The sequence below is a fragment of the Cupressus sempervirens genome, chromosome 8 (genome assembly GCF_028749045.1).
Source record: "Cupressus sempervirens isolate cs-2001-9-10 chromosome 8, ASM2874904v1, whole genome shotgun sequence".
NCBI lineage: Eukaryota > Viridiplantae > Streptophyta > Pinopsida > Cupressales > Cupressaceae > Cupressus > Cupressus sempervirens.
Window position 1 is genome coordinate 735,589,287 of NC_143125.1, and position 25,251 is coordinate 735,614,537.

The window sequence follows — 25,251 nt, forward strand, 5'->3', positions numbered from 1 at the left end:
CATCTGGTTTCAGATTTCCTGAAAATACACCCACTTCAATTGTAGGTCTTTTCCCAAACTTAGTAATGGCCCTAAAAAGCCTTTCCTCTATAGGATTTAGAACTTCCCCATCAAATTTCCCTTCTGGTCCCATTTCTTCTTCTTCATTGTCATCCTCACTGTCATCACCTGTGGCAACATTTGCTCCTCTATGGAGCTCCTCTTGCAATGCTTGTACCTACCTTTGGAGGGCTCTAACCTCCTTAGGATTAATAGCTCTAGCCCTTCTGCCACACTCTCTTCATGGAGGCATCTTCTAACTTGAACCCACAACCATAGAGTCCTAGTGCAAATTGCCTCACAGTCGGTGCTCTGTCTACACACTCAGGAAAACCAGCTCTGATACCACTTGATGGGGACACAACCCAAGAACAGAATGGACAAAATAGAAAAGGGGGGAAATTATATTAACTTTTAAAGTAAGCTAGTACAAATAGTATAAAGAAAATAAACTTCAAAGCATGCCCTAAGGGATTACAATAGCATAAATCTAGAGATAATTTCTCCTTTCAGTACCTCTTCTCAAACTCCACTCCCAACTGCCTTTTACATTGCCAGAAATCTCCTTAAATAGACCCTGGAGGCTTAAGGACTAGGAGTACATCCTAGAAAGTGCTAGTAGGCATCCACCAACCAAATAGAAGGTTTCGAAAGCTATGGTAGAAGTTGGCGCAAATCTAGAAGAATCCATAAACGGTAACCAAACTTTCGGGAGGCATAACTTTTGAACCGTAGCTCTGATTGACAAACCGTTTACATTTCCAAAAATCTCTCAAAGCACTCTATAGCCCTATGGACCAGCTTTTCTCATCCCCCATTTTTTGGCCCTTTTTGAGGTCATTTAATTCCCCTACCCTAACTTAGAAGCATTCTGAGGAGGTCTCATAAAAGTGAAAAATTGCAATAACTTTCAAACCGTGGGGCCTTTTGACCTGATTCCTTTTTTGGAATGCTCTAAATCACAATTACATTCATCTGGAAAATTCACAACTTCTAGGTCACCAAAATGATGGCCAAATTGCATGCTCCTATTTTTTCAAGATTTTCTAACACATTGATAGTGGAACTATGAGAGTTGGAACCTTTACTTGACCCAAATGGGTATCCAAAAATGAAAACACATGAAATAGAAACTAATTCTAATTACATTTTTTGGGTGACATAGGATTTCCCTTATACCTCTGGATGCTCCTGCATCAAGCTTTCAAAAATGGGTCTAGCTTTACTATCTCCTTATCCCTTTTCTCCAATGCCACATTCAAAGTTTCCTTTCGATATTTAGGATCTAGGGTACCAACAACTTCATTTAGATATCCTTTTAGTATCTCATTTTTTCTCTAAAATGTTGTCAATTCTACCTAATCCTATTCTAAGCACCTAAACACTTCTTTAATTCTAGTTGTCACGATCAACTTAGCAGTGTCCAATGTGGGTTTCCCAAGTATAACTTCCCTTACCTGATAAATTTTTGGAGTTAGTTCCTCAACATCTACATGCAAAGGATAGCTAGCGACATGTACAAAAAAATATTGGTTCTAATCACTCGTGATAAAGGCCAATGCTTGTGTATCCTTTAGTGGTGACTCTAGTTTCCTAAGAACTTCAATCAATTCTATCCTAACCTCTTCTTTGGTAGTGAATTGCTACCTCTTGCTTCTGATCACCTCTTTCCTCAACCATCTTGGAATATTCTCCATTAGAAATTTTTCTTTTGATGATGAAGGAATTTTCACTACTATACTCTTCCCCTTATCACTCCTCTCTAGAGTCTTCTCCTTTTGTGAGAGATCCACACCAAGAGTCTCTATATCTATATAGTCCATAGTTCTCACCTCTATGTCTTGGGAAGTTTTCCAAGGTTGCTCACTTATTTTTCCTTCCTATGACCCTTCATCAATGGATACTTGTTGTGGATCTTCCTCTTTTTCTACTTGAACTTGTTCTTCTTTAGTGTTTGGAGGAAGAGTAGTAGTCAATCCTTTATCTATGAAAAATGTAACATGAATCGGTAATGGTGGAGCTACTTCAAGTACTTGTAGCTTAGGTGGAAACTGACTCCAATCCTCTTGTTGAGGTTTATTAGTTGGAGTGTCTCTTATTTTCTCTCCCACCAATTTAGTGCCAATGGGCATGAAATCAAAATCTAATGTCTAAAAGACATCAGTGCCTTCAGCTTCCTTCTCATCAATCCATTGATTAAGTTCATCTTATGATATAGTGGATTGAATAGGCTACTTAGGAATGGATGGAAGTGTAATTGTGGAACTTCTTGTCCTTTCTAATTCAATGGTTATTTTAAGAAAAGTCCTCTATTTCAAAGGAAGATTATCCTCTTCATCCTCTTCTTCTTCTCCTTCTATGATAACTTTCAGAACTAATGGGAAAGGATTAACTCTCCTAATCACCTTTTGTGTCCTCTTGAATGGAGTCTTAGTATTTTTTCTTTTAATGGTAGATGGGAAGGCTTGTACCTCTTATTGGCATGGAGAAACCTCTTTTACTTCCATTTCAGCTCCTCCCTGCCCTCATTCAGTTGATGGTAATTGAGGGTTGTCATGGGTCTATGCAGCTTCAACATTTTCTAATCCTTGTTCATTTTCTTACCTTAGCTATGGAGGTGCTTGAGTTACTTCCTCTTCTAGCTCAGCTTTTTGAGGAGAACTTGTCTTCCTCTTGCCTTTACCTTTCTGAGCCCTATAATATCCAACTTCTCTATCAAGTTGGTGCACTATTTTTGGCATCACTAGGGACTAAGCTATAAATGTAGGCACTATAACCTTAGCCCCTTAACCTCTTATTGGATAGACTATAGCATGGAAGACCGCCACTTGAGGAACTAGATCCAATTTGAAAGGTCTCTTGATCCAATCCTTGGTTGGTTTGATAACATGCCTAGTCTTGTGATTGATGTCAAAGTTTTCTTCTATATCAAAAACATCCTCTATTTACTATTCAATAACCTTCAAAGGGATCTTTAGTTTCAAGGCACTTCCTACCAGATATAGAGTCATCCTATAATAATCCCTTACATGAATATTGTATTTGTCTACTACATTCATGCAATGATCCTCAATTGCATCTAGATGTTGAAATGTCTTGCCAACCAAATATTGCACTCTTCCAATGTTATCAAAATAAGGGCAAGGAGAGTTATATTCCTCAAAGGAATACTAATCCCATTCAAGATCGAAAGATGGAATATCTTGTCTTTGAACCACACTAAATGGTCCTATCATAATAGGTCATACCCATGTTAATTATGCTATTTTCTTACTATGTCATATGCAGACAAGAGTTCTCAAGCAATCTCCAATAGCATAAGTCTATCACTGGGATACCTATGGAGCTTCTTAGGATTGATAATGGTACCCACTACCCTCAAATAGGTGAATTTTTTATACTAGATGTAGTAGGTTCCAACTTCTAAAATCTTTTCCATTGCCTCCTCTGACATCCTCTTCACATAGTCCTCCTTAATGAACTAGTTTATTACGAATATAAATGCACCATTCACTATCTTCTATTCCTTGTTGTGCTCTAGAACTTTCTTCTTCACTATCTAAGGATATACTATATAGGGCCATGCATTTGCATCTTGCATGCTACCCTTTTTTCAGAGTCCTAGATAATCTATCACCCTTGTAGCTAACAAGTACACTAAATATGATGTCATCTAAAACTTTCAACTATTCTTAACCATCGCCAGCTTCTCATCCAAGTCCTCACTAAGAATGGAAGCTAAATCAATTAGCATCTTTGTCATCTTGATAGTCTCAATAAAATGTACCATCCATATATTAAGGTGCCCTAATGCTGGAAGCCACATGATTCTACTCAAGAGTATGATAGAATATCCAATATCTTATTTCATATAACCTCTCGCCATGTCCGCTTTGCCTACTTTAAACCGTAGAGGACTCTTCTTAATGAGGTACAAAGAATGGATGATATTAGAAGCTTCCTCTAAATTTTCCCTATAACATCTTTTCACTTGGTGATAGGTCATTCTAATAATTGATCTACTCTTGGAAGATGGAACAACTTCCCTATGTTCTTAGGTTAGACATATAGGATGATCTCTGTAGTTATAACCTTCATGACCCTATCTTTAGAAGCATAGTTTTCTGCCAGTGTCATGATCAATTGTAAAGATTGCATAGATATAAATGGATGTGATGCTACATTAATAAGTCCTAATCAGATCAGAGTAGACATCATTAGGGATTTTTTAGTGGATTTGTTACACAATACCAGGAATGCATTCAAGTCTGTATGACCAAGTTTAGTGTCCTGAATCTCTAAATAATCATCTTGGAAATGTGAATTTGCTGGAACATCCTAAAACTTGAATACCATGGGTTTGGAAACTATCTTTGTAGAAAGAGATGATGATGAAGATGTCATTGAATCTTCAAAAAAGTAACATCTATTAGTCCAAGTTTAAAGAATAATCAATTAATATCAACACTAATCATGAGACGAAGAAACCCAAATCTCCTAATTGTTCAAAAACATCTAAAAATTCTAATTTTTAAATCACTTATGGGAGAAAAGGGTGCACTTGGCGCACATTGGAGTGTGCTAGGTGTGCCTATCTTACACTTGTGCTTATTAAGGGTACACATCTAGCACACTTGATGGATATGCCAGATACAAAACCCTATGAAAACTTAGAGCACAAAGGATGCACATTTAGTCCACCTTATGGGGTGCACTAAATGTGAACCCTTTACCTTTTTCTAACAGATATTGAAGGTGCACAGTTGTACACCTTCACTAGGCTATTAGTGAATGTTTTTTAAAGTTTTAAGTTTTTAAATTTTTGTAAAACAAAAAGGTGCACATCAGTTCACCCAGATAGGTGCATTGTTGCACATTCTTTTTGGGTGTTTCAATAATTATTGCAAGAGGAGGATAGTCAGTGATACACACCTTAAGAGGTGGGATAATGTGATTGACTAGAGTAATAAGGATAAAATGAAGTGAAGAGGGTAGGGTGACCTTGGGTTTTATAGACCTGGGACCCAATGTAGCTCGTAGAGGTGTGCAACTATGATGCTATGCACTTTCCAAGAAAAATACTTTCCCTTTGTATGGTTCACTATTTTCCTTGCAAAAATGACTTAGCCTTTGAGACGATGATTTCTACAATTTGGGTTTTTGAACTGGGACTCAAATTTGACCAGAGACACTAGGAAAAAATACTAGAACAAACTGAAACCTCAAACTAGGGATCTAGAAAGACAAAAAAAAAAGTAGGGGGTCCCCATTTCTATGAAAAATAGAGTTTTCATTGTGAAACCATAAGACTATGGTTAGAAGGTAATGGTAATTTGACTAGATTAATGAAGAAACTTCTTTTCTAGATTTAGATCTCTATTTTGGTGTGATGTTTGGATCCTTACTAATTATAATATTATTTGATGCTTGTCTTCCACACTAGCCTACTATGGCTTTTCATTTGATCACATATCCATATTACTCTATGTTTTACACATTTATTTATTAGTACACTTGTGGATCTCTCTTATATATCATAAGCTTTGGCAAGTTAGCTTGAATATTCAAATGACCACTAAGCATCCAACTTGGTGGCCTCAATTATTTAGATAGTTAACAAGTCTAATCTATTGACACTCAGTCAATATTGGGATTAATCAATTTTAACAAAATAAGTCCTTCAATTCTTGACTACTCAGTTAATACTAAATGTGCTTGGTTAATATTGCAAGTCCTTCATTTCTTGATGGATCAGTTAATATTGATACCCTTCATTTACTGACTTATTAGTTAATATTGATTCCCTTCATTGACTAACTAATCAATTAATAATGACATTTTTGTAACATCTATGAAAATTTACAATTGGAAGAATTGTTTTCAATAACTTTTAGCTCATAAATAGGTATTTTCGTTGTAAACTAGATGGTAAATCTATGAAACATGTGTTTCTACATTGTTAATACAATCAAGACATTACAAGATTTTTTTGGAGTACTTACCCTTAACTGGATGTAGGAAGGTAACTTATTTAACTATTATTCTCATTGGAAATTTGAAGTTAGCTCTATTCAAGCTAAAACTTTGTGGTATTTCTTTCTTTTTCATCTTTGTTTGGGTATATGGAATGATAGAAATAAATTTTTTTTTATAAATGTTAAAGCTCCTCCTTGGGTGGCTAGTAGGAAAATCCTTAGTCCTATTAAGGATAAATTTTTTATTTTTGCAAGAAAAAATAGTAATTTTATATTAATTTTCCTCATGTTAGTCAACTTACTCACATTGCTTCCTCAAGAAGGGAAGGAACTATGTGGATTTCTCCTTTGACTATTTGGATAAAAAACAATTTTCACAAGGCTTCTAAATGTAACCCTCGAAAAGCTAGCTTTGGTGGGGTTCTTAGATATTTTTATTGGTAGTATTATGGTACCTCTTGGTTCAATGACTACTCATTTAGCTAAAGTTTTTGGTGCCCTCTTTATAGTTTGAATTAACCTTTGGTTGCAAGGGGATTAAACTAATATTATGAATATATTGAATAATAGAAATATAACTTCATTGACTATAGAATCAATCATTCATGAGATTAAGGAAAAAATTTACAAATGAAAAAAAGTTTACATTTGCCCTATTTTTAAGGGAACCAATAAAGTGATAGACTAGCTTGCAAACTTTGTAGTCAGTGTTTATGATATATGATCATGTAGATAGAGGGAGTGTGTCTTGATCTAGTTCTTAAGGAGATTATCAATTCTGATATGAAAAATATGATCATTGGAAGGATTTTGTGAAGATTATTTCTCATTCTTTACAAGCCTAAAAAATAATTCTATTATGTGGTTGTACAAGATTTCTTACTCAGCCATCATTAATTTGTTAATTTTATATGGGTGATGCACTTATTTAAAGATCATCTATATTTTGCATCTTATTATTCTTTTCAAACCTATCTTTGTAGACTTCTATTTTCCTTGTGTGTGGTGAACTAAAGAAACAAGAGTCTACTATTTGAAAATTTTTGAAGGATAAGGAAAAGGTTTAGGAGATATTACGTAGAAACAAAAAGTTACCTTGTACATGGAGATGCTTCAAAGTTTTTGACCCCATATCATAGAGGTTTTATTTAAGGGCTAGAAATTAGACAAAATTATGTAGTATGGGGTCATAATAATTATTAATTTTTATTTTATAGCTGAAATTATAAGATTCCAAAGATAAGAATAAAAAATATCAAGGGTTTCCAAATGTTCTCTCAAGAAATTTGCAAAACTAAGCAAAATAAGGAAAACCTTGTGAATGTGGAGAAATATTACAAAATTTATCAAATGCTATTTGGTGGAAGACATTTCCCTACATTATGGATTATTTCATACTAGATAGGCATTAATCAAGGGTACACAAGTATAATTTTTTTCTCCTTAATCATTTTTCTTATAAAAAAATGATTTATTTTCATTTTGTCCTTGTGAATGTTGCATGGCCTTTATATACAACATAAAAATACTAGAATCCCTATCTACACAGAGCCAATTTTTTTCCTAATTGCAAAGTATTGTAAGGTTAGATATCCTTTATCCTTGTTTCAATATTTGATGATAAGGACTAAGGATGAAGGAAATATTTTCGAGAGGGTTTCCTGACAAAAGAGTAGGAATGCTCTCCTCGAGGAAATGATAATAAGAAGAAACCTAAGATTGAGATTAATTGTGAGGATACATCAAAGGATTTTTTTTTGAAGGTGAGGGGATCTTCATATAGAAATATTTCTCTAGGGTTATTATACTGATAGTGGTGTTTATATTCTTAAGGCTTGTGTTAGTTATTGTGTGAGTAATGTGCACCTTACCATGAAAAAAGGTGAAAGGAGATAACGTAACAAACCATATTCCATGGTTTTAGGAGTTTTTCTATAGAAAATGATCCATCCAATCATACATGACATTTATTGGGATAGAAGAGCTTTCACAGCCTCATCTCATCCACAATCATAGGCTAGACCCATAGCATTAGCAATCAACTCCTTATTGACTTCAAAGGAAACCACATCAATTTTCATTCAGTGGTTTTTCCATGAATCCATAAATAGTGAGGTCCCTTTTTTATCATGTCCTTCAACAATTTCAATAAAATGGATGAAATTGCCTTATTTTAGGTAGGTCCATGATGTCTTGTCCTTATTTATGTTTTCTTTAATTGTCAATGTCTTGATCCTAGCATTAACATTTTGCATGGCTTCTCCCTCACAAAGACCCACAACCAAATAACCTCTCCCTCTTATAGCTTCATAGCCATATGACACACCCTATGACAAATTTCTCAAAAAAACCAGAGCCAAGTTATTTCTTTCCATCCTTTTTCACTTGCAAAATTAAAGGTTTTTAATATTCAAAAGAAACTTTTGCATCCCACGTGATTGATTAAAATCACAATTCCTCTTTGTCTTCGAGGTCATCATATTTTCATAGCCCACCCTCTATGGTCATCAAAAATAGAAAAGTCACATCTTTTGGGCCTACAAAAAATTCCCCAAGCCACACCTAGGGTAGTAGACCTGCAATTCTCAAAAATACTTTTAATTATAGTAATTAATATCCCCTTACCAACTAAGTCATTCTTCTCTCAATCCACCTATAAATTTAGGATAATGTGAAAAAGATCCTCCAAATAATTTTGCAAAAAGAATTCAAATTGAAACTATCTATTACCATAATACCCATTAAATAAAGTACACTAATGACAAGGACAAGTACAACTTTCTTCATCAAAACTATCATCATTATTTCAAAAGCCTTTCTTACTAAGAGAGAGAGAGACATAGTGGTCATCAATTGATCATGCTCACTTTCCCAAACTTGTCAATTAATAATTTTGTGTTTGTACCCCACTAGGTTCTTGATCACTTGATTCCCTTCTATATACACATAATGAATTTTAAATTATTTAAATCTAGTCAATAGATTTTACACATCTCTTTTCATTGATGTGGCATGCCAACTCATTCTATTTACACCTTTAATGGCCTCAATAGTTATAAAGGAGTCCCCTTTGATTATCAGGTTCAAAATTCTTCTATTAAAAGCAATTTCTAAACCCCATAGGAGAGAAATCACTTTTGCTTCATTTCTAGAGAATCCCACACTTCCTACAATATTTGCTTCTACATATAGCTTGTTCATCCTTAGAATGCCTCTGATGGTCACACTCTCACTTCTTCTTGAAGTATCAAATTTTAGTTTCCACCAATTTGGCAAGGGTACCTAGTATCTAGTTCCCTATCTCTTTTCAATCTTTGAACTATCAACTTTCTCCATAATATGCAATATGTATCATATTTTTTTGCAATACCTATAGAGATTCATGGGGTGGAAGGGAGGCCATTTCTAATACCATGTCCGGGCACCCCGACCCCCCAATAAGATCCATTGATTTTTGGAAAACCATGTTAGGGTGTGGGGGGATAATTTCTCTCTAACTATATGGTTGTTCCTTTCTTTCCATATACTATAGAAAACATAGAGGGAATGCCTTTCTTGATCAACTAAATGAGAGAGTGATGGGAGGGGTTCTACCAACCTTATATAAATTGATAGGTATCATTATTAATTACCTAGATAATCCCCAACAAAAAAAAAAATCTTTCCATATCTGGTGAGAATAGGATTCATAGATTAAAACAGAGGAGATAGTCTCCTCATCCCCGCTACATAATACACACCTATGTGCCATATGAAATTTTTGACTTTTCAAATTGTCAATAGTAAGAATCCTATTATGGATAATAGTCAACCAAAAGAAATTTATTATTGGGAGGATGTGAAAATTCCAAACCATTCTCCACTCTTGGTCTCTAAATTCCCCAATTATACTTTTATATTTTTATATCTCTATGAAAGATGGATTACAACCTTTTTCTAGAAGGAAGACAAGTTTAGTATACATAGCTTTTTTAGTTAGATTAAAATTTACCATGTTGAAGGCCTTCCACTCCTTCTTGTCAATATAGCTGGCAACCATAGTACCAAAAATATTACCTCCTTTTCCTCATAGTTCATAAGACTTTGTGACTCTCAAAGGGGCCTCTCTAATCCATTTACCATTCCAAAATGAAACTAGATTCTCATCACTGATATTCCATTGTATTCTCTCTCTTAATATTTTTATGGTTTTAATAATGTTGGTCTTAATCCTTGAACTAATAGGGAGGTTGTCATTATAAAGTGTTTGATTATGAGGCCTCCCTCCTAAGTATTTGGCACACATAATTCTACACCAACTAGCCAAGTCTTGGGAAATCCTCCAATGAGTCTTTGTCATTAGGGCCATATTTACTTCCCTATTATTCTTAGATTCAACCCTCCAGAGACTTAGATCTATCAAATTTATCCCACCTAATATGACTTACCTTTGATTTCTCCTTTGTTCCTGATGATAATAATTCCTCTATATTTTTTTCAAGATGTCTCTGGTACAACTATTTATTTCAAATAAAGACATAATATATATATGGATTATGTGTAAGGTGGCTACAATAATTTATAGTTTTCTTACATGACTTAGCACCTTATCTTTCTATATTGCAATATTCTTACACATTATTTCCATAATAGTATTCCAAAGTTGGGGTGTAGGCTCCTTCATATTAAGAGGTAGTCCTAGGTAGGCATCAAGGAGGCTCGCCACCCTACAATTTACCTATTTGGGAATTCTTATTTATAGTGCCAAGTCCAAATTGAAGAAGTATAGTTTATTTTTCTAGTAATTTATATGTTGTTCCAAGACATTGGCATACTTGTTTAGAATTTTCTTCCATGCCTTAGCTTCTCTAATAGAGGATAAATCTCAAAGGAAAGTGTCATCAATGAATTTTTGTAACACATTTGATGGGAGAGTCATAGTTAGTTTGATCCCCATCATTCTCCCTCTAGACACCATAGCCATTAGGCTTCTTCCTAGAATCTTAGCTATCATGATGAAAAGATATGGTGACAAGGGGTCCCACTATATTAGTCCCCTCCATACATGGAAGAATTCTCCTAGAGATTTGCTAGCTAGCACCAAAAATTAGAAGGTGTATTTCATGTCTTTAACTATAGAAATAAACTTTTCTCCAAAACCAAAATTCTTTAGGATATTGTGAGGAAATTTTCTCCTCGCCTTATCATAGGACTATGAAATATCTAACTTTAGAGCCATACCTAGGTTGCCACTTCTTTCTAGAGAGTGAAGAACCTCTTGGGAGGTTATCATAGAAACCAAAATGTTCCTTCTTGGGATGAACACATTTTTGGTGGGGCTAATAGCTCTATTAAAAATAATCTTCATTTCATTGAAAACAACCTTGGCTAAAATCTTATTTATGGTATTACATAGGCTCATTGGTATGTACTCTTCTAAGCAACTGGGATCAACAACCTTGGGGACTAGAAATAATAAATATCTAATTTGTCTCTTTAATAATTTGACCGAGTCTAATAAAGTCTTTAGATGAATGAATAATATCATAATTGATAATTTTTCAAAACTACTAAAAGAAATATGGGGGAACCCATAATATTTTGTAGTCTTGAACACAACCATAGAAAAGACTACTTGTTTGTATCAAATCTTGGTTCATCCTTTCATCCTCAATTGACCTTATGGTTTTCAAGAATCCATTCTCCGCCATTTAGTCAACATCTAGATGTGGTAGGTTTTACATTTCCTAGATATAAATGGTGGTACATTTTTCTATTTCTTCCTCCTCTAGTCGACATCAATTATTACCAACAAGTTTCGTGATAGTGCTCCTTTTCTTGTGTTTAGAATCTAATCTGTGAAAGAAATCAATGTTTATATCCCCTTTAGTGAGCCACTAGATTATAGATCTTTATTTCCAAACTATTTCTTTTCTTTCAATCACATTTTTCCATTTCCTCCTCTAGCTCTTTTTCTCCACATGTGTGGCCTCCAAAAGATCACCCTCCTACATTCTTTTTTGAATGGTGCCAAATTTTCTCTTGATTTATTTATTTTATTTTAATATGTCTCCAAACAAGGATTTTTTCTAGAACATAGCTTCATTCTTGATAATTTCCAACTTCTTAGCTTTGCAACACATAGTCATACACTAGACCCTCACATTCCACCACCTTTCAATACTATCATAGAATTGGGGGTTAAAATGCCATATTATCTCATATCTTGAAGGTTTTCTTTTGATAGGGTCCTTTTTAACCTAACTAAAAACAATAATTGAGTGATCAGAGACATTCCAAGGATATCCCTCAAGGGAGGTGTAAAGCAATATATACTAGTTGGTTGAAAGGAGCACTCTATCTAGCCTAACCTAAATGAGGTTCATTCCCATCCTATTATTAGACTAAGTAAACTGCACACCTTTATGTTCCATATTTGTATTTTTTTTCCTCCTCAAAAACCCATCAAGATCATGCCATGCTTTCAAAAATATGCTTAAGCCTTCCAAGGTTTTTTGAGGAGTATAGAGGATTATTAAAATTGCTTGCACATATGAGATTAGTATCTTTACCGTTCACCATGAAAGTCAATCCTTCCTCCCACACCTTCTATCTTCCTCCCCTAGTATTAGGATGATAGAAGTTGAAGAGGACCCAATTAGTACCAACATCAGTGAACCTCAAAGCCAATAAGTGAGGGTGTAAATGAAGTTGAACCCCATTAATCTTCTCAAGATTCTACATAGTTACAATCCCTCCTAAGGTACTACTAGCTTCACTATAACCATATTTTCCTTCTTTCCATATGTATTTGACAACATTGTCAAAATTGTGGTTCTTCATTTTGACCTCTTTAATGAGGATAGATCTAACTTACATTAATAAACCACATTCTCAAGAGAAAATTTCTCCCTCAACTTGTTTAATCCCCTAATATTCCAAAGGAGAAAATTCATTTCTTACCTCTCTGGATGTCCTCTTAGGCCTACTTATTTTCATGAGAAATGTCTTGGAAAGTCACCTTAGTCTTTTCCACACTTTATGTTGATCTTCTAGTTCTTGTTTCAAAGCTTACATCTTCCATTGGTTGTCCCTGGGTTTTCTTCTTAGGTTCCTACCAAACCTCATCTTCAATAGAAGATGTCACCATACCAATACTATAAATAATGTCCTCATCACATAGCAGGCTGACCATGAGAGTTCCCTTTGGAGAAGGGTAGTCTACCTACTTAGTTGAATCACTTTCTATATTCTTCAAAATCTCCTATGAGGTTTAATAAGGCCCTTTACCTAACTTATTTTCCTTATTTTTAGAAGGGGGAGGAATAGCATCCCTATTCCCTTTACCTTCCACCAAATCTTGGGTCTAGGTCACCTACTCCTCCACTGTGCTTCCCAATTTCTCTCCTTTCTCTAAAACATCTCTAACAAAATCTACTTGCTCTCCCCTATTCATTAGTATCTCACATTCATCAAGTGGAGCCATAGGGCCATCATATCTATTTCTGGTGACTTGGTTTCCTTCTTCCAATTCCTTTAAATTTTTATCATCCTTTGAAGAGGAGTGAGGAAGGTTTTGGTACATATCTAAGGAGCATGCCAAATCATTATTTGGGCCACCTCCTTCAATCCCCACCACTTTTACTTTTGCTGACTCTTCACTTTTCCTATAGATTCTACTATCAGTTACAATATTTCCATACTTCTATAATTTTGGTAGTATAGATCAACGCTGTAATTGTTGATCACCTATTTCCATGTTCTTCAAGTTGACTTTAGGGCTATACTACTTGGTAGAGTTTTATTAGTAGCCACATTCACATAGAATCTAGCAAAACCTAGGTGATACATGTGTAGGGTGATGATATCATCCTTTATAAAATATCCAAAGGAGTCTCAAATTCCCTTAAAGATTATTTCATTTAAAAATTCTAGAGGTAGACCCTAGAGCCTAACCCAAACTGTGGCCCTTCATTTCATATCAGTACTAGGGTCGAATCCCTAACTTCCATTTACACAGTGTTAGGAGTGTTGATCTCTGACTAGTTTTGACAAGTGAGTGTCAACACACTTAAGCCATTTACTTAGTTCATGTTGAACTAGTAACATATGTTATGCACAACATGAAAATATTAGACCATGCTAAGCTGTAATGAGTGACAATTCATTCAAGTGCTAAGAAGATAGATTGTGTCAAGTGATTTACGATATTGAGTAAACAGTGGATGCTAAGAAATTTAAGTGTCAAATAATAGTATACACAGCAGTGCATGCTGAGCATCAGATACTACATATGCTATGTGAAACAATTTTGACATATTTGTTTGTGATGCACAAACAACTATGTAAACCATTTTTATACCAAGTTAAGGATAGATTATGATCTTTTGGAGATAAGGATGAATCTCTGTTTCTATTGGACCTATTCAATTACATGCAAGTAATCAAAAAAAGGGAAGGATTAAGAAGCAAACTGGATGAATCTTAGCCATAGATTCATACCTAACCATAAGCGACCAAAGTCTTCTTAAGGAGGATGAAGCACTAAATCAGAATGTGTGTAAGGGAAGAAGAGTAGAGTGAATTGGAGGAGTGAACAAGATAGTTTGCATGTAGAGCATTCAAGGTGACTTAGAAGAAAGAGTGAATTATAGAATCAGTTAGAGAAGAATAGATTATAGAGAAAAGGATACAACATTGATACATATGATTGAAAAAGATCAAGAAAGATATTGATTAGAGGTGATTTGTTATCAGACAAGCAAGTACAAATCATAGGATCTAGACTGAGACATTTTAATAAGTCATTTCAGTTAAATCTCTTAAACAGAGTAGTTCTAACAAGCTAAATCAAAGTCTTTAACAAGGTGTCTACTTAATTGTAAGTTAAAGTCCTCTAACTAGACATGCTTTTCACAGGGTGTTAAAATATTTTAACAGGGTAAGACCTGACTATCTTTGTAAGCCTTTAACAAGAAGATCTTTCACAGGATAGATCATGTTTTATGGTCAAACCATTGTAGCCTTTATTGGATACATTTTATTGTGCAGTAGTAAAGATTTATCAGTGTCATTCCCACACTAGTTTTACCTTCTCACTTAGATGGTTTCTAAGTAATCATATCTAGTGTTATGTGTGTGAATGCTTATATGTTTATATGTTGTAGATGCTTATTCTTTATATCCTATTTCAACTTACTTATGCATGTGTTTAATGTATGGTGAAAGTTTTATGGGCCCAATGTTAAACTATAGATTTCCTCCCTCCCCAACCCCCCCCACCCCCACAAGTTTACTCTTTCCACTTTTAATTCCAACAATTGGTATTAGAGCTAAGTTCTCAAAAGGGAAAGCTTTACATCTTCGAGGAAAGGAAGTCTAAAAATTGGGAAAGATTATTGAAATTAAAGGAATTGAGATAAAACTCATTCTACATCAACTAAACAAAGCCAAAGAAGAATTAAAGAAGTCCTTAAAGAGAAGGAAATAAACTTCTATTTCAGAGAATGACACACAATACAAAGAAATTGACACTATCAAGATATTTGTGAATGGTGACTCTAATGAATTTGATGCAACAATTGAAAAACTGATTGAAAAGAATATAATACAAGCTAAAGAAATAAGAAATCTCAAGCTACAAGAAGAATCTCAAGACATGATACTATGTGAAGTAACTAAACAAAAGAAGAAAGCTATGAAAGATAAGGCCATGGTTGAAGAAGACAAAAGAGTTATAGCCAATAGACTAGAAGAGAAATCAAAAGAGCTAACAAGGACCTCCAACATGCAATTGGATACTCTAAGGAAAATAATAAATGCTCACCATGAGTTAAAAGTCAAGGACATTGAGATAAATTACACTAAAGTTGTAGAATGAACAACTATGGTGTCATCTAAAGAGAGAAAAGGAACTTGTTGAAATTTTCAAGAAGCTAAATTTAGCTATCAAATATGTTGAGCAATTATTGAGATCCCCTAGATCTAACAATAATACATCTGGATTGGGTTACATAAGCACTAAATAAGGAGAATCATAAAAAGTTCTAGAAGAAAGAAACTTCTAAGGTAGGACCTCCAAACCTACTTGTCATAATTGTGGTAAGAAAGGACATGTTGCTAATGTGTGTAGAAGCAAGTTTACAAATTAGAATGTCAAGCCTAAGAACATGACTCATTGTCATAAGTGCAACAAGCAAGGTCATTAGACACACGAATGCAAAACTAGGACCATGCATACACAAAGATTTGAAGGGTATTGTTATGAATACTAGAAGTATGGACATAGAGATTTTGAGTGTAGATCCAAGAGTATGTGCTCATCAAACAAGCCAAAAAAAGGTAAGAAACAATGGAAACCACTACATTTAGGATTATAACACAAGATATAACTATCATTATTGTAAAGAATATGGACATATTACTGAAAATTATATTAGGACACTCTTCAATGGAAACTACCAAAGGTGGTGGAGTCAAATCACATGTCTTAGCTATTTGAAAACTAGTCACATCAGTAGGCATTGGCCAACAAAGTCATTTAGGTAGCAATTTGTGAAGTAGATAAAGGCAAAGGCAAGGAAAATGTTGAACAAATCAGAGATGAGATTAACAAGACATGGAAAAAGAAAGATGTTTGTAGCACATCAAATGGAGAAGGGATCACTTCACCCAATAGATCAAGTGGTCATACCTCATTAAACTAAGAAAGCAAAGAGTCATATGGCATTGAAATTTAAAGGTTATATTATGCATTAGTTCTAGAAGAAGATAGTAGTAAAAATAATAAATTACCATGATTAAAGATGCAAGATGTTCTTATAAATTCAAGAAAAATCTTCAAGTTTTTCATGTTGTTGTTGAGTATGAAAAGTTTCCTATATGTGTTGAGTGGAATGTTAATTGATCTCAAGATAATAGACTATTTAGTGGATGTCAAACATGTATTATCCACAAAGTGATGGAAATATCAATGGATGTCAAGTGATTCCAAAAAGTGGTTGATGTTAAGCTCGCAATTGTGTAAGAACTTAGCACTAAATGCAAGGTTTTTAAAGGGTATATGATCAATTTTTTTTCTCATTATTCATCATTTTGAATTTGAGAAAGAGCAAGTAGAGTAGAAGGAAATTTAAAAAATTGTCCAAAATATTTGTAGAGAATTTAGGAATGATCTCACATGAGTTTATCAAATTTCACAATGTATTTAGCTTAAGCTAAGATACACAGTTTACTTTTGCATAAACCCTAGTTTGAAAAGATGGTGTTTAGTTCAAAAAATGTAGAAGGGAAAGAAGTTTTGAATGTTGATCTTGTCACTAATGATGTAAAGAAATCCATATTTAAAGTCATTCTCGACATTGCCTGTAATCAAGATCCTTCTAGAGCATTGTCAATGATCTCGCCAAACATAATTATGGTGCAAGATGTGAGGAAGTGTTAAAATTGCAAAATAGGAAGAATAGGTGACATGGAGATTAGAGATGCATATAATAGATTGTACAAAAATAATTTTTTGAAGGAAGAACACAAAATCATTGAGAAAAAGGGTTTAACATGAGCCCTAGATTTTATGAATGTATTTAAGACTGAGTGGATGCAAATTGTTCTAAGAAGAATTCATGATGATTATTTATGGCTTGAACGAGGACCAATTAAAATCACCAAGAGAATAATTAATAGGGTAACTATTTATCTAACCCTAGATCAGCCAAAGATAATCAAAAGTAACTCCAAGGAAGTAATTGAGAAGAACACTACAGAAGTTTGGAATAAAAGAGGCATGACTATAGATACCATTATTGATCCACTGCTAAACATTGGCATAAGGGTAATCAATCATAAATTCTATCAATCAATTAGATTGAATAGTGTACATTGTATTTTTGTCAATGTTGGCTACAAGATTGTAAAGAAAGATCATACATATGATCTCTCAGACTACAATTACAACAACGAATGGAGAATCTTGGAGCTATCAAAAAAACCAAGAGTGCACAATGTAAATTTGGTTCAATTCTAGTTTGTCTATTATTTTATGTATAGAATACATTTTCCTCTTTTGGTACTATAGGGTGGAAGACCAGTAGGTCAATTGTAGTACATATTAATGAGTTCATTGAGAAAATGGGAGAAAACTTTGAAACCTTGATGACATTTTACTTTGAATATTTTAAGAAATCAATTAAGGAAAGAATGAGGATACCAGTTTCATTCAATGAAAAACACTATAGTGACATAAGTTTCCTTATTGATGTTCATAAAACATATGTGCAAGATTCCATACCAAGGGTAAGATGGCTAAGAACACTAGGATATGAAATTAATGTTGATGAAGTCTTAGTAGCCATCACTGCACTCCTAGCAGAAGAAATAGATAAAACTACAAAGATATTTGGCAATTATGAAGTGGTAAAATCAAACACTACCATGGATTTGAAAACTATTTCCACATTCAAAAAGAAAGATAGGATGGTGAAGAAACTCAAAGAAAAATTTGGAGAAGGTGTCAAGGAGGAGGAAGAAGAAGAAGAAGAAGAAGATGATGAACCTCAAACAGAAGAGCCTCTAGGTTTAACTCATGGAATAGGAGAAGATAAGGAAGAGGAGGAAACTAAAGGTGCTAGGGAAGAAGAAGCAAAGGAAGCACCTAGTCCTACCAAGCCAAAGAAGAGGAAGGCTAAGCCATAGCTAATGGCAAGGGAAAAAAATATTCTCAAACCTAGCCTAAACAAGTTAAGTGCACCAACCATCAGAGCTACTAGACAAGCAACTACTCAAAAGGCCAAAGAAAAATCCAAGTAGATAGAACAAGGAGGAGTACAATAGAAAAGAAAAAGAAGAAAATATGTGGCTCAACTAGATTCAGATGAAGAAAGGAAAGAATCAAATGAGAATAACCAATTTAAAGTGGTAAGTCATAATCCCCTATCTAATCTTGAAACTTTATTTGAAAAATATCAAAAGTAACATAGATTTATCTGGTTTGAAACATATTAATTTTGATAAAATTGGAAGAGAAGAGAAAAATCAAGTGGAAGAGGCATTATATGCCATGATGTCTAAGTTTAAGAACACTCCACTTGAATATTCCAACACAAGACCAAAAGGTTTATATGATATTTTTGAGAAAAAAATGACATTACTATTTGAATTTTGAAAAATAAATCAAGGAAACAACATTAGCCCAAATGATGCCAAAATTGATAAAGGGATAGATTACTAAGGCTGTCAAGAAGTATAAAGCCAAATTCACACCAAAATATAGAGCCTTCAGCATTCTTCAAAATAACATTGAAGATGTTGTCAAGAAATTAACCCAAATATGGAAACTTATCTATGGGTTTACAGTATGAAACAAGGAGAAGTTGACCCATTAGATGGTAAGGATGATGATAAGGATGAAGATGACAAAAAATATGACAAGGAAGAAGAAAATATAGTTTGGGAAGGGATAGAAAAGCAAGATGATGATAGGACAATAGCTAAGTAGTAGCAAGATAAACATAGTGTGCAAGACACAAAAGTGTCAAGTGTTAGTCCTCCCCATGAAACAACTAAAACCATTAAGAATATAATTGTTAAGGATGTTTCTGACGCATCATCTCATAACATTAATCTACTTACTATCAAAGATCTAAAGAAGATTCTAGACCAATCTACCCTCCAAGTTAAACTTTGTCAAAACCCAGTTTTGGTCAATGTAGAAGAATTACAAAAGGTAGTAACTAAGGTGACAAAGGAAAAGGTGAATAAACAAAAAATCACCCTTTTTCATCCCTTTAGTTACTAATGTAAAATTTTCATTTTAAATGCCATATATCACACCTACCAACACTGATACAAGGGTTAAAATTGATCTTGTTGAGAAGAAAGAAGAAGAGAAAGATAAAACTACAGGACAATAGTAGAAAATAAGATAGAGAGACTCATCTATACCTAGAGTATAGGAACAAGGTGCTATTCAAGTCATAGTGATAGATTAGGAAAAGGCCTAAAGAGTATGAGCTAACACCTAAGGTGAAGGAACAAGAAGCCATCCAAGCACTAGTAACTCTACCAACAAATGGTACTAATTCTACATAGGCTCTTCAGAAGCCGAGCATGGAAGCCATTCCATTGAAAATCTCAATGCCAAGCCCCATTTCATCAAAGGTTGATAAGGTAATTCACTATGGAGTCATAAGCTATGATGAAGAAATTGTGATTCAAAAATTTGACTATGATACTATGACATTGAGCAAATAGGCATATTACAACAAGCCTTAAAGAAGAAGAAGCATCAAGAAATTATTAGGAGAGAACACAGACATAAGCAAGCACTCTAAGACATAAAATAAATTTTTTTAGATGCATTCAACCTGCTAACTCCTAAAGAGACCAGGACACTAATAGATCAATAGATCGATATAGTGGAGAACATCAGTAATGAAGACCTTGATACTACTATAAAATTTTAGAATGGTTTGAGAAAAAGTTTCAAGGAAAGGTGAATGAGAAAATATCTAATGAAATAACATTAACCCAAGTTGCATTGGAAACTAAGGTTCAAGAGGTGAAAAAGGTACTTGAGAATATATTCTCATTGTACACAAATCTATGTGATTCTACACTCTTCACTCAAGAGACTAGAAGTCATATTTTTAGTTTGGAGAGGAACATAAACATATCATGTACTCAGATACCTCAAAATCTAGCTCAAAATGAGATGCATTTCAGAAAATTGCTTCAAACAAAAAGTCAATTAGTTGCACTAAAAATAGTTGAGGCTAGCATAAGAGCCAAATTGACATGTATGCAAGCATCCCTTACCCCACACATTGAGATACTACACAAGGAACTAGGTTATGCTGAGACTCTACTAAAGAAAGACCCCAACCATTCTACCTTAGATAACCTAGTGCACCTTACTACCAAGCTTGCAATGCAAATAAAGTCATTGGGTGTTACATGTGAAAACGGGGATGCAACCATCAAGATAATACTAGAAGTCCATAAATCCTTTTTGGACAAACACACTATATGTGTATAGCCCATTTGACATAAGAGTTAGAAAAGGGGGATAAATATACCATGGGGGAGAATAATTAAAGGGGGAGAATACTCAAAGGGGGAGAATAATACAAAGGGACCAAAATAGAAATAAGAAAAGAATAAAGAAAAGGGGGGTTACTGATATAGATATAAGCCAGGACAGAGCATATCAGATGATAGTGTATCAGATACAATGCATTGAAGTCAAAGAGAAGCACATATTTTGGATACAAATAAGACATACTAACTTAGTGGGAGTTATCAAATTTTGAAGTTTATAGTTTATTATAGAATTTTAAAATTTTGAAGGTTTGTATATAAGCCAAGTCATGGATATGTTATGCTAAAGATGCTAAATATAATATTATATATTTAAGGGTTTTTGACACTCATGTCAAAGGGGGAGATTGTTGATCTTAGACTTGTTTAACAAGTGAGTGTCAACACATTTAAGTCATTTACTTAGTTCATGTTGAACTAGCAACATATGTTGAGCACAACATCTAAATACTAGACCATGCCAAGTTGTAATGAGTGTCGAGTCACTCAAGTGCTGAGCAGATAGACCATGCCGAGTGATTTAGGATACCAAGTAAATAGTAGATGCTAAGGAATGTAGGTTTTGAGTAATAGTATACAAAATAGTGCATGCTAAGAATCTGATACTTCATATGCTACGTGAAACAATTTTGCCATATTTGTTTGTAATGGCACAGACAACTATGTAGACCATTTTTATGCTGACTTAAGGATAGATTATGATTTTTTGGAGATAATGAAAAATATCAATTTGTATTCCCTATGTAATTATATGCAACAAATCAAAAAGAGGGAAGGATTAAGTAGAAAAGTGGATGAATCTAAGTCATAGATTCATACCAAACCTTAAGCCACTAAAGTCTTCTAAAGGAGAATGAAGCACTAAATCAGAATGTGTGTAAGAGAAGAAGAGAAGACTGAATTGGAGGAGTGAACAAGATAGTTTACATACAGAGAATTCAAGGTGACTTAGAAGAAAGAGTGAATTGCATAATTAGTTAGAGAAGAATAGAGTAATAGAGAAAAGGATACAACATTGATACATCTAATTAAGAATGATCTAGAAGGATATTGATTAGAGGTGATCTATTATCAAGCAAGCAAGTGCCAATCATAGGATCCATGCTAAGACATTTTAATAGGTGATTTCAATTAAATCTCTTAAGAACAGTAGTCCTAACAAGCTATGTGAAATCCTTTAATAGGGTGCTTACTTAAGTGTAAGTTAAAGTCCTCTACCCAGGCCCACTTTTAATAGGGTGTTGAAATCCCTTAATAGGGTAAGACGTAATAGTCTTTGTAAGCCATTAACAGGGTAGATCATGTTTCATGGTCAAATCATTTTAATCTTCATTAGATACACTTTATTTCTATAGGAGTAAAGGTTTGTGGGTGTCATCCACACCCCAATTTTACCTTCTCACTCTGAGGGTTTATGGGTAATCATATCTAGTGTTATGTGTGTGAATTCTTACATGATTATATGTTTTAGATGCTTATGTTTTACATCCTATTTCATCTTACTCATGCATGTGTTGACTATATGGTGAAATTTTTATGGGTCCAAGGTTAAACTACTAATAAATGCCCTCCCCCCCCCCCCACCTCGCCCCCAAGTAGTTTACTCTTTCCACTTGTAATTACAACAAGTAGATGCTTACCGAATCTCCATTTTCCCATCAAGATCTAGTTTTTGTCCTCCATAATAGAAAATTTTAACATGAAGAAAGAACCTACCATGGGCATAACCTTAATACATTCTTTGAGTTTCAACTTAGTAGATGCCTAGTTCTTGACCATATTAGTGGTAGACTTGTACGATAAGAACCCACCCACTAGACCTAGAGAAAGCCCTTGAGAAATATTGTCTAGCATAGTATCTGGAAGAATAATCTCTAGGAATGCACCCCCATGAGTGACAATTGGGAGATCCTAAGATGGGTCCATGGATGATTGACCCACAACCACCCCCTTCCAATTTTTTTTTAGGATCTTTAATGTCCTAGGCTTCTCTAAGCATACATTGGGACTAGTAACATGAAGGAAATATAGGTCATCTAGAGACCCTAAATCCACTACCAAATTTAATTTCTTATCTCCAAAGGAGTGTTGATAATTAGCTAATGGATATATTTAATTTTTATCATTTATGTTAACATGTGATGTAATTGCTTACAGGAAACCTTAGAAATAAAGATACATAGCTTTTGGTAATCAAAAAATTGTCTAAGTATGGAATTTGGTATACAACAGTGTATTGTTTTTTTATAACTTTTTGCTAATGTCATATTATGACTAGCAAAGTTAGATGGAGATTGTATACATGTTGATGATGACATACATAACCTTAAAAGTTAGTATAGATTGTATAGAAAAAAGATATTAATGTTTTAAGTGAAATAGGAGGATTATTTTGTTTACAAAATTATTACTTGTCTAATTAGTTCCAACATCCTAGATGTTTACTCTAAGCTGGAAACATGTATTGTGGTCTTAGCTAGGCTAGCAACAATTTGAATAAAGGCATGGGACTTATGAAAAGGAATTCTTTCTATGAGAAGTGTGATTAGAAATGCTATCATGTAATTGGGATGTTGAGCAATTATATGCAAAGTTTCATCAAAGCAATATTTGTGAAGTTTTATAAAAGCTATTTTGTGATCTAAGATTGACCTAAAGATCAGAGATCAGTCAAGTAATAATTTATAGTACTTATTTTCTAGAAGTCCAATTACTTGTTTGGGCAATGAGCTCTTCTTGTAATTAGAAGTGCATGTTTGGGTAGTGGGCTCATCTTGCATCTATTGTACTACAACTCCTAAAAGGGTTGGAATCTCCTAATAGGGACTCCTTATATTGAATTTTCTCATTGACTCTTACTAGTGTCCATCCTTTGACAAGGAACTTGTATATCAATATATTGATTATCTAGTGGGTGTCATCCCCACTAGGGTTTTCCCTTGGCCAGGGTTTCCCTAGTTAACAAAATATGGTGTTATGAGTTGTCTTTGTGCATGGTTATTGTTACTAGTCAGCATTACTTTATTACTTTTTTATGTATGGTTTAAAGTAAGAAATACAATCCAATTGGTGACTAAAGTTTGTACATTACTAATTCACCCAACCCACCCTCCCCTCTCGGTAATCCCTATTTCTAACAATTGGTATCAAAGCCTAGTTAATTTGAAGAGGATTAATAGGTTGAGTAAGATCCCTATGGATATGGAATAGTCAATGAAGAACCCTGAAGTGGCACTTGAACAAATTGATCTCCTTACTGAAGAAAAAGATATGTTGAAAGAAAAATATGAAGACTCCAAAGTATACATTAGACAATTGAAGGAAAATATTGAACATCTCAAATCCAAGCTCGAATCTGCTAAATCTAAAATTAGTAATGATGACTATTTGAAGATGAAGATAGAATACAAGATCTTGAAGCATAAATTGAAGGTTACAAATCTGAAGTTGACTTTGAGAAATGATCCTAGAAAATTTGAATTTGATTTGAAAACTGAGAATGTAGATATGAGAACAAGTCTAGCAAAGAAGACATCTAAATTTGAAACATTGAAAAACGATCATGAAGAACTTCATAAGTATAATACTATTGTGAAAGGTGAATTAACTCAATGCAAGTAGTAGCTTGAGAACCTTAATTCTAGTAGATAAAATCTTGATTATTCAATGTTAAAATTGGTCTTTTTTATCTATTTAACATATCTACAAAGAAACTTAAGATTGGATCAGAATTGAAAGAAAAAAGGTAAATTTCATGATAAGATTGAATCTAGTCAATCTTCTGACAAACCTAAAGAAGTTAGACAAGCCAAGGAAGTTGAAATTTTAGATGAAGAAAAGCAAGTGGAATCTCCTATGGAAACAAGGTATCAATTTATAGTTAAGTGTTTTTTATGTGATGAAATAGGTCATATGAAAAGAGATTCTACAAATAATTCATTTAATCATGTTAAACATTTTTACTGTCATAATTGTCATGGTATGGGTCAAAATTAAATTGATTTTAGGAAATCTAAATATGATAATGATAGAAGGAATAGTAGAATGTCTAGAAATGCTAACCCTATAGATAGAAGAATATATAATGAAAGGAAATTGAGAGAAGGAAGACCTTATGAAGATAGACCATGTGTTATAAGTGTAACAACTTTGGGCACATAGCTTA